Source organism: Somniosus microcephalus, chromosome 4 (genome assembly GCF_052327205.1).
Source record: "Somniosus microcephalus isolate GS21.2 chromosome 4, FLI_Smic_1.0, whole genome shotgun sequence".
NCBI classification, from domain to species: domain Eukaryota; kingdom Metazoa; phylum Chordata; class Chondrichthyes; order Squaliformes; family Somniosidae; genus Somniosus; species Somniosus microcephalus.
Genome location: NC_140990.1, coordinates 162,676,967 through 162,689,572, shown reverse-complemented (window position 1 = coordinate 162,689,572; position 12,606 = coordinate 162,676,967). Strand labels below are relative to the sequence as shown.

At 54.1% G+C, this 12,606-nt stretch overlaps 1 protein-coding gene across 2 annotated transcripts in view; it reads left to right on the top strand.

The window, feature by feature from the left end:
- erbb4b (erb-b2 receptor tyrosine kinase 4b) overlaps positions 1-12,606 on the top strand; it is a 1,694,493-nt gene that overhangs the window by 1,118,493 nt on the left and 563,394 nt on the right. The gene's annotated exons all lie outside the window — the stretch shown is intronic.

Here is a 12,606-nt window from a genome sequence, read left to right as displayed (position 1 = left end):
CGGACACTGATTACCAATCCCAGGGACGCTGATTACCCATCCCACGGACTCTGATTACCCATCCACGGACACTGATTACCCATCCCACGGACGCTGATTACCAATCCCAGGACGCTGATTACCCATCCACGGACACTGATTACCAATCCCAGGACGCTGATTACCCATCCACGGACACTGATTACCCATCCCACGGACACTGATTACCCATCCCACGGACACTGATTACCCATCCCCACGGACACTGATTACCCATCCCACGGACACTGATTACCCATCCCAGGGACGCTGATTACCCATCCCACGGACACTGATTACCCATCCCACGGACACTGATTACCCATCCCACGGACACTGATTACCAATCCCAGGGACGCTGATTACCCATCCCACGGACACTGATTACCCATCCCACGGACACTGATTACCCATCCCACGGACACTGATTACCCATCCCCCACGGACACTGATTCCCCATCCCAGGGACGCTGATTACCCATCCACGGACGCAGATTACCCATCCACGGACGCTGATTACCCATCCCACGGACGCTGATTACCCATCCCACGGACGCTGATTACCCATCCCACGGACACTGATTACCCATCCCACGGACACTGATTACCCATCCCACGGACACTGATTACCCATCCCACGGACACTGATTACCCATCCCACGGACACTGATTACCCATCCCACGGACGCAGATTACCCATCCCACGGACGCTGATTACCCATCCCACGGACGCTGATTCCCCATCCCACGGACACTGATTACCCATCCCAGGGACACTGATTACCCATCCCAGGGACACTGATTACCCATCCCAGGGACACTGATTACCCATCCCACAGACACTGATTACCCATCCCAGGGACACTGATTACCGATGTCACGGACACTGATTACCCATCCCACGGACACTGATTACCCATCCCACGGACACTGATTACCCATTCCACGGACACTGATCACCCATCCCACGGATATTGATTACCCATCCCACGGACACTGCTTTCCAATCCCAGGGACGCTGATTACCCATCCACGGACGCAGATTACCCATCCCACGGACGCTGATTACCAATCCAACGACCTGATTACCCATCTGATACCATCCCGGACACTGATTACCCATCCCACGGACACTGATTACCCATCCCACGGACACTGATTACCAATTCCACGGACACTGATTACCCATCCCACGGACACTGAATACCCATCCCACGGACACTGATTACCCATCCCACGGGCATTGATTACCCATCCCACGGACACTGATTACCCATCCCACGGACACTGATTACCCATCCCACGGACACTGATTACCCATCCCACAGGCACCGAAACTGATTACCCATCCCACGGACACCGAATACCCATCCCACGGACACTGATTACCCATCCCACGGACACTGATTACCCATCCCACGGACACTGATTACCCCTCCCACGGGCACTGATTACCCATCCCACGGGCACTGGTTACCCATCCCAAGGGAATTGATTGTCCATCCCACGCACACTGATCACCCATCCCACGGACACTGATTACCCATCCCACGGACACTGATTACCCATCGCAGGGACATTGATTACCCATCCCACGGACACTGATTACCCATCCCACGGACACTGATTACCCATCCCAGGGACGCTGATTACCCATCCCACGGACGCAGATTACCCATCCACGGACGCTGATTACCCATCCCACGGACGCTGATTACCCATCCCACGGACACTGATTACCCATCTCACGGACACTGATTACCCATGCCACGGACACTGATTACCCATCCCCCACGGACACTGATTACCAATCCCACAGACACTGATTACCCATCCCACAGACACTGATTACCCATCCCAGGGACACTGATTACCGATATCACGGACACTGATTACCCATCCGACGGACACTGATTACCCATACCACGGACACTGATTACCCATCCCACGGACACTGATCACCCATCCCACGGACATTGATTACCCATCCCACGGACACTGATTACCCATCGCAGGGACACTGATTACCCATCCCCCGGACACTGATTAGCCATCCGACAGACACTGATTACCCATCCCAGCAACACTGATTACCCATCCCACTGACACGGATTACCCATCCCACGGACACTGATTACCCATCCCAGGGACACTGATTACCCATCCCACGGACACTGATTACCCATCCCACGGACACTGGTTACCCATCCCACGGACACTGATTACCCATCCCACGGACACTGATTACCCATCCCACGGACACTGATTACCCCTCCCATGGACACTGATTACCCATCCCACGGACACTGCTTTCCAATCCCAGGGACGCTGATTACCCATCCCACGGACGCAGATTACCCATCCCACGGACGCTGATTACCTATCCAACGGACTCTGATTACCCATCCCACGGACACTGATTACCCATCCCACGGACACTGATTACCCATCCCACGGACACTGATTACCAATTCCACGGACACTGATTACCCATCCCACGGACACTGATTACCCATCCCAGGGTCACTGATTACCCATCCCAGGGACACTGATTACCCATCCCACGGACACTGATTACCCATCCCACGGACACTGATTACCCATCCCATGGACACTGATTACCGATCCCACGGACACTGATTACCCATCCCACGGACACTGATTACCCATCCCACGGACACTGATTACCCATCCCACGGACACTGATTACCCATCCCAGGGACACTGATTACCCATCCCACGGACACTGATTACCCATCCCACGGACACTGATTACCCATCCCACGGACACTGATTACCCATCCCACGGACACTGATTACCGATCCCAGGGACACTGATTACCCATCCCACGGACACTGATTACCCATCCCACGGACACTGATTACCCATCCCACGGACACTGATTACCCATCCCACGGACACTGATTACCGATCCCAGGGACACTGATTACCCATCCCACGGACACTGATTACCCATCCCACGGACACTGATTACCCATCCCACGGACAGTGATTACCCATCTCACGGACACTGATTACCGATCCCACGGACACTGATTACCCATCCCACGGACACTGATTACCCATCCCACGGACACTGATTACCCATCCCACGGACACTGATTACCCATCCCAGGGACACTGATTACCCATCCCACGGACACTGATTACCCATCCCACGGACACTGATTACCCATCCCACGGACACTGATTACCCATCCCACGGACACTGATTACCCATCCCAGGGACACTGATTACCCATCCCATGGACACTGATTACCCATCCCACGGACACTGATTACCCATCCCACGGACACTGATTACCCATCCCACGGACTCTGATTACCCATCCCACGAACACTGATTACCCATCCCACGGACACTGATTACCCATCCCACGGACACTGATTACCCATCCCACGGACACTGATTACCCATCCCACGGACGCTGATTACCCCTCCCACGGACACTGATTATCCATCCCACGGACACTGATTACCCATCCCACGGACACTGATTACCCATCCCAGGGACACTGATTACCCATCCCACGGACACTGATTACCCATCCCACGGACACTGATGACCCATCCCACGGACACTGATTAACCATCCCACGGACACTGATTACCCATCCCACGGACACTGATTACCCATCCCACGGACACTGATGACCCATCCCACGGACACTGATTAACCATCCCACGGACACTGATTACCCATCCCACGGACACTGATTACCCATCCCACGGACACTGATTTCCCATCCCACGGACACTGATTACCCATCGCAGGGACACTGATTACCCATCCCACGGACACTGATTACCCATCCCACGGACACTGATTACCCATCCCACCGACACTGATTACCCATCCCACGGACACTGATTACCCATCCCACGGACACTGATTACCCATCTCACGGACACTGATTACACATCCCACGGACACTGATTGCCCATCCCACGGTCACTGATTACCCATCCCACGGACACTGATTACACATCCCACGGACACTGATTACCCATCCCACGGACACTGATTACCCATCCCACCGACACTGATTACCCATCCCACGGACACTGATTACCCATCCCACGGACACTGATTACCCATCTCACGGACACTGATTACATATCCCACGGACACTGATTGCCCATCCCACGGTCACTGATTACCCATCCCACGGACACTGATTACACATCCCATGGACACTGATTACCCATCCCACGGACACTGATTACCCATCCCACGGTCACTGATTACCCATCCTAGGGACACTGATTACCCATCCCACGGACACTGATTACCCATCCCACGGACACTGATTACCCATCCCAGGGACACTGATTACCCATCTCACGGACACTGATTACCCATCCCACGGACACTGATTACCCATCCCACGGACACTGATTTCCCATCCCACGGACACTGATTACCCATCGCAGGGACACTGATTACCCATCCCACGGACACTGATTACCCATCCCACGGACACTGATTACCCATCCCACCGACACTGATTACCCATCCCACGGACACTGATTACCCATCCCACGGACACTGATTACCCATCTCACGGACACTGATTACACATCCCACGGACACTGATTGCCCATCCCACGGTCACTGATTACCCATCCCACGGACACTGATTACACATCCCACGGACACTGATTACCCATCCCACGGACACTGATTACCCATCCCACCGACACTGATTACCCATCCCACGGACACTGATTACCCATCCCACGGACACTGATTACCCATCTCACGGACACTGATTACACATCCCACGGACACTGATTGCCCATCCCACGGTCACTGATTACCCATCCCACGGACACTGATTACACATCCCATGGACACTGATTACCCATCCCACGGACACTGATTACCCATCCCACGGTCACTGATTACCCATCCTAGGGACACTGATTACCCATCCCACGGACACTGATTACCCATCCCACGGACACTGATTACCCATCCCAGGGACACTGATTACCCATCTCACGGACACTGATTACCCATCCCACGGACACTGATTACCCATCCCAGGGACACTGATTACCCATCCCATGGACACTGTTTACCCATCCCACGGACACTGTTTACCCATCCCACAGACACTGATTACCCATCCCACGGACACTGATTACCCATCCCACGGACACTGATTACCCATCCCAGGGACACTGATTACCCATCCCATGGACACTGATTACCGATCCCACAGACACTCTTTACCCATCCCACAGACACTTATTACCCATCCCACAGACACTGATTACCCATCCCACGGACACTGATTACCCATCCCACGGACACTGATTACCCATCCCACGGACACTGATTACCCATCCCACGGACACTGATTACCCATCCCACGGACACTGATTACCCATCCCACGGACTCTGATTACTCATCCCACGAACACTGATTACCCATCCCACGGACACTGATTACCCATCCCACGGACACTGATTACCCATCCCACGGACACTGATTACCCATCCCACGGACGCTGATTACCCCTCCCACGGACACTGGTTATCCATCCCACGGACACTGATTACCCATCCCACGGACACTGATTACCCATCCCAGGGACACTGATTACCCATCCCACGGACACTGATTACCCATCCCACAGACACCGATTACCCATCCCACGGACACTGATTACCCATCCCACGGACACTGATTTCCCATCCCACGGACACTGATTACCCATCCCACGGACACTGATTACCCATCCCAGGGACACTGATTACCCATCCCACGGACACTGATTACCCATCCCACGGACACTGATTACCCATCCCACCGACACTGATTACCCATCCCACGGACACTGATTACCCATCCCACGGACACCGATTACCCATCCCACGGACACTGATTACCCATCACACGGACACTGATTACCCATCCCAGGGACGCTGATTACCCATCCCACAGACACTGATTACCCATCCCACGGACACTGATTTCCCATCCCACGGACACTGATTACCCATCCCACGCACAGTGACTACCCATCCCACGGACACTGATTACCCATCCCAGGGACACTGATTACCCATCCCAGGGAAACTGATTACCCATCCCACGGACACTGATTACCCATCCCACGGACACTGATTTCATATCCCGCGGGCACTGATTACCCATCCCACGGACACTGATTACCCATCCCACGGACACTGATTACCCATCCCACGGGCCCTGATTACCCATCCCATGGACACTGATTACCCATCCCACGGACACTGATTACCCATCCCACGGACACTGATTACCCATCCCAGGGACACTGATTACCCATCCCACGGACACTGATTACCCATCCCACGGACACTGATTACCCATCCCACGGACACTGATTACCCATCCCACAAACACTGATTACCCATCCCACGGACACTGATAACCCATCCCACGGACACTGATTACCCATCCCACGGACACTGATTACCCATCCCACGGACACTGATTACCCATCCCACGGACACTGACTACCCATCCCACGGACACTGATTATCCATCCCAGGGACACTGATTACCCATCCCACGGACACTGATTACCCATCCCAGGGACACTGATTACCCATGCCACGGACACTGATTGCCCATCCCACGGACACTGATTACCGATCTAACGGGCACTGATTACCCATCCCACGGACACTGATTACCCATCCCACGGACACTGATTACCCATCCCACGGACACTGATTACCCATCCCACGGACACTGATTACCCATCACACGGACACTGATTACCCATCCCACGGACACTGATTACCAATCACACGGACACTGATTCCCCATCCCACGGACACTGTTTACCCATCCCACGGGCACTGATTACCCATCCCACACACACTGATTACCCATCCCACGGACACTGATTACCATCCCACGGACACTGATTACCCATCCCAGGGACACTGATTACCCATCCCACGGACACTGATTACCCATCCCACGGACACTGATTACCCATCCCACGGACACTGATTACCCATCCCAGGGAAACTGAATACCCATCCCACAGACACTGATTACCAAACCCACGGACACTGTTTACCCATCCCACGGGCACTGATTACCCATCCCACACACACTGATTACCCATCCCACGGACACTGATTACCCATCCCACGGACACTGATTACCCATCCCAGCGACACTGATTACCCATCCCACGGACACTGATTACCCATCCCACGGACACTGATTACCCATCCCACGGACACTGATTACGCATCCCACGGACACTGATTACCCATCACACGGACACTGATTACCCATCACACGGACACTGATTACCCATCCCACGGACACTGATTACCCATCCCACGGCCACTGATTACCCATCCCACGGACACTGATTACCCATCCCACGGACACTGATTACCCATCCCACGGACACTGATTACCCATCCCACGGACACTGATTACCCATCCCACGGACACTGATTACCCATCCCACCGACACTGATTACCCATCCCACGGACACTGATTACCCCTCCCACCGACACTGATTACCCATCCCACGGACACTGATTACCCATCCCACGGACACTGATTACCCATCCTACGGACACTGATTCCCCATCCCACGGACACTGATTACCCATCCCACGGACACTGATTACCCATCCCACGGACACTGATTACCCATCCCAAGGGCACTGATTACCCATCCCACGGACGCTGATTACCCATCCCACGGACACTGATTCCCCATCCCACGGACACTGATTACCCATCCCAGGGACACTGATTACCCATCCCACGGACACTGATTACCCATCCCACGGACACTGATTACCCATCCCACGGACACTGATTACCCATCCCACGGACACTGATTCCCCATCCCACGGACACTGATTACCCATCCCACGGACACTGATGACCCATCCCACGGACACTGATTACCCATCCCAGGGACACTGATTACCCATCCCATGGACACTGATTACCCATCCCTTGGGCACAGGTTACCCATCCCACGGACATTGATTACCCATCCCACGGACACTGATTACCCATCCCACGGACACTGATTACCCATCCCACGGACACTAATTACCCATCCCACGGACACTGATTACCCATCCCACGGACACTGATTACCCATCCCAAGGACACTGATTACCCATCCCACGGACACTGATTACCCAGCCCACGGGCACTGATTACCCATCCGACGGACACTGATTTCCCATCCCACGGACACTGATTACCCATCCCACGGACACTGATTACCCATCCCCCGGACACTGATTACCCATCCCACGGACACTGATTACCCATCCCACGGACACTGATTACCCATCCCAGGGACACTTATTACCCAGCCCACGGACACTGACTACCCATCCCAGGGACACTGATTACCCATCCCACGGACACTGATTCCCCATCCCACGGACACTGATTACCCATCCCACGGACACTGATTACCCATCCCACGGACATTGATTACCCATCCCACGGACACTGATTACCCATCCCACGGACACTGATTACCCATCCCACGGACACTGATTACCCATCCCACGGACACTGATTACCCATCCCACGGACACTGATTACCCATCCCACGGACACTGATTACCCATCCCACGGACACTGATTACCCATCCCAAGCGCACTGATTACCCATCCCACGGACACTGATTACCCATCCCACGGACACTGATTCCCCATCCCACGGACACTGATTACCCATCCCAGGGACACTGATTACCCATCCCACGGACACTGATTACCCATCCCACGGACACTGATTACCCATCCCACGGACACTGATTACGCATCCCACGGACACTGATTACCCATCCCACGGACACTGATTACCCATCCCACGGACACTGATTCCCCATCCCACGGACACTGATTACCCATCCCACGGACACTGATTACCCATCCCACGGACACTGATTACCCATCCCACGGACACTGATTACCCATCCCAGGGACACTGATTACCCATCCCATGGACACTGATTACCCACCCCTTGGGCACAGGTTACCCATCCCACGGACATTGATTACCCATCCCACGGACACTGATTACCCATCCCACGGACACTGATTACCCATCCCACGGACACTAATTACCCATCCCACGGACACTGATTACCCATCCCACGGACACTGATTACCCATCCCAAGGACACTGATTTCCCATCCCACGGACACTGACTTCCCATCCCACGGACACTGATTACCCATCCCACAGACACTGATTACCCATCCCACGGACACTGATTACCCATCCCACGGACACTGATTACCCATCCCTCGGGCACAGGTTACCCATCCCACGGACACTGATTACCCATCCCACAGACACTGATTACCCATCCCACGGACCCTGATTGCCCATCCCACGGACACTGATTACCCATCCCAGGGACACTGATTACCCATCCCTCGGGCACAGGTTACCCATCCCACGGACGCTGATTACCCATCCCACAGACACTGATTACCCATCCCACGGACACTGATTACCCATCCCAAGGACACTGATTACCCATCCCACAGACACTGATTACCCATCCCACGGACACTGATTACCCATCCCAGGGACACTGATTACCCATGCCATGGACACTGATTACCCATCAAACGGACACTGATTACCCATCCCAGGCACACTGATTACCCATCCCACGGACACTGATTACCCATCCCACGGACACTGATTACCCATCCCACGGACACTGATTACCCATCCCATGGACACTGATTACCCATCCCAGGGACACTGATTACCCAGCCCACGGACACTGATTACCCATCCCAGGGACACTGATTACCCATCCCATGGACACTGATTACCCATCCCTCGGGCACAGGTTACCCATCCCACGGACACTGATTACCCATCCCACAGACACTGATTACCCATCCCACGGACACTGATTACCCAACCCACGGACACTGATTACCCATCCCAGGGACACTGATTACCCATCCCTCGGGCACAGGTTACCCATCCCACGGACAGTGATTACCCATCCCACAGACACTGATTACCCATCCCAGGGACACTGATTACCAATCCCTCGGGCACAGGTTACCCATCCCACGGACACTGATTACCCATCCCACGGACACTGATTACCCATCCCACGGACACTGATTACCCATCCCACAGACACTGATTACGCATCCCAGGGACACTGATTACCCATCCCTCGGGCACAGGTTACCCATCCCACGGACACTGATTACCCATCCCACGGACACTGATTACCAATCCCACAGACACTGATTACCCATCCCACGGACACTGATTACCCATCTCACGGACACTGATTACCCATCCCACGAACACTGATTACCCATCCCACGGACACTGATTACCCATCCCACGGACACCGATTACCCATCTCACGGACACTGATTACCCATCTCACGGACACTGATTACCCATCCCACGGGCACAGGTTACCCATCCCACGGACACTGATTACCCATCCCACGGACACTGATTACCCATCCCACGGACACTGATTACCCATCCCACGGACACTGATTACCCATCTCACAGACACTGATTACCCATCCCACGAACACTGATTACCCATCCCACGGACACTGATTACCCATCCCACGGACACCGATTACCCATCTCACGGACACTGATTACCCATCTCACGGACACTGATTACCCATCCCACGGTCACTGATTACCCATCCCATGGACACTGATTACCCATCCCATGGACACTGATTACACATCCCACGGACACTGATTACCCATCCCACGGTCACTGATTACCCATCCCACGGACACTGATTACACATCCCACGGACACTGATTACACATCCCATGGACACTGATTACCCATCCCACGGACACTGATTACCCATCCCACGGTCACTGATTACCCATCCTAGGGACACTGATTACCCATCCCACGGACACTGATTACCCATCCCACGGACACTGATTACCCATCTCAGGGACACTGATTACCCATCTCATGGACACTGATTACCCATCCCAGGGACACTGATTACCCATCCCACGGACACTGTTTACCCATCCCACGGACACTGTTTACCCATCCCACAGACACTGATTACCCATCCCACGGACACTGATTACCCATCCCACGGACACTGATTACCCATCCCAGGGACACTGATTACCCATCCCATGGACACTGATTACCCATCCCACAGACACTATTTACCCATCCCACAGACACTTATTACCCATCCCACAGACACTGATTACCCATCCCACGGACACTGATTACCCATCCCACGGACACTGATTACCCATCCCACGGACACTGATTACCCATCCCACGGACACTGATTACCCATCCCACGGACACTGATTACCCATCCCACGGACTCTGATTACCCATCCCACGAACACTGATTACCCATCCCACGGACACTGATTACCCATCCCACGGACACTGATTACCCATCCCACGGACACTGATTACCCATCCCACGGACGCTGATTACCCCTCCCACGGACACTGATTATCCATCCCACGGACACTGATTACCCATCCCACGGACACTGATTACCCATCCCAGGGACACTGATTACCCATCCCACGGACACTGATTACCCATCCCACGGACACTGATGACCCTTCCCACGGACACTGATTAACCATCCCACGGACACTGATTAACCATCCCACGGACACTGATTACCCATCCCACGGACACTGATTTCCCATCCCACGGACACTGATTACCCATCGCAGGGACACTGATTACCCATCCCACGGACACTGATTACCCATCCCACGGACACTGATTACCCATCCCACCGACACTGATTACCCATCCCACGGACACTGATTACCCATCCCACGGACACTGATTACCCATCCCACGGACACTGATTACACATCCCACGGACACTGATTGCCCATCCCACGGTCACTGATTACCCATCCCACGGACACTGATTACACATCCCACGGACACTGATTACACATCCCATGGACACTGATTACCCATCCCACGGACACTGATTACCCATCTCACGGACACTGATTACCCATCCCAGGGACACTGATTACCCATCTCACGGATACTGATTACCCATCCCACGGACACTGATTACCCATCCCAGGGACACTGATTACCCATCCCATGGACACTGTTTACCCATCCCACGGACACTGTTTACCCATCCCACAGACACTGATTACCCATCCCACGGACACTGATTACCCATCCCACGGACACTGATTACCGATCCCACAGACACTGTTTACCCATCCCATGGACACTGATTACCCATCCCATGGACACTGATTACCCATCCAGGGACACTGATTACCCATCCCATGGACACTGATTACCGATCCCACAGACACTGTTTACCCATCCCACAGACACTTATTACCCATCCCACAGACACTGATTACCCATCCCACGGACACTGATTACCCATCCCACGGACACTGATTACCCATCCCACGGACACTGATTACCCATCCCACGGACACTGATTACCCATCCCACGGACGCTGATTACCCCTCCCACGGACACTGATTATCC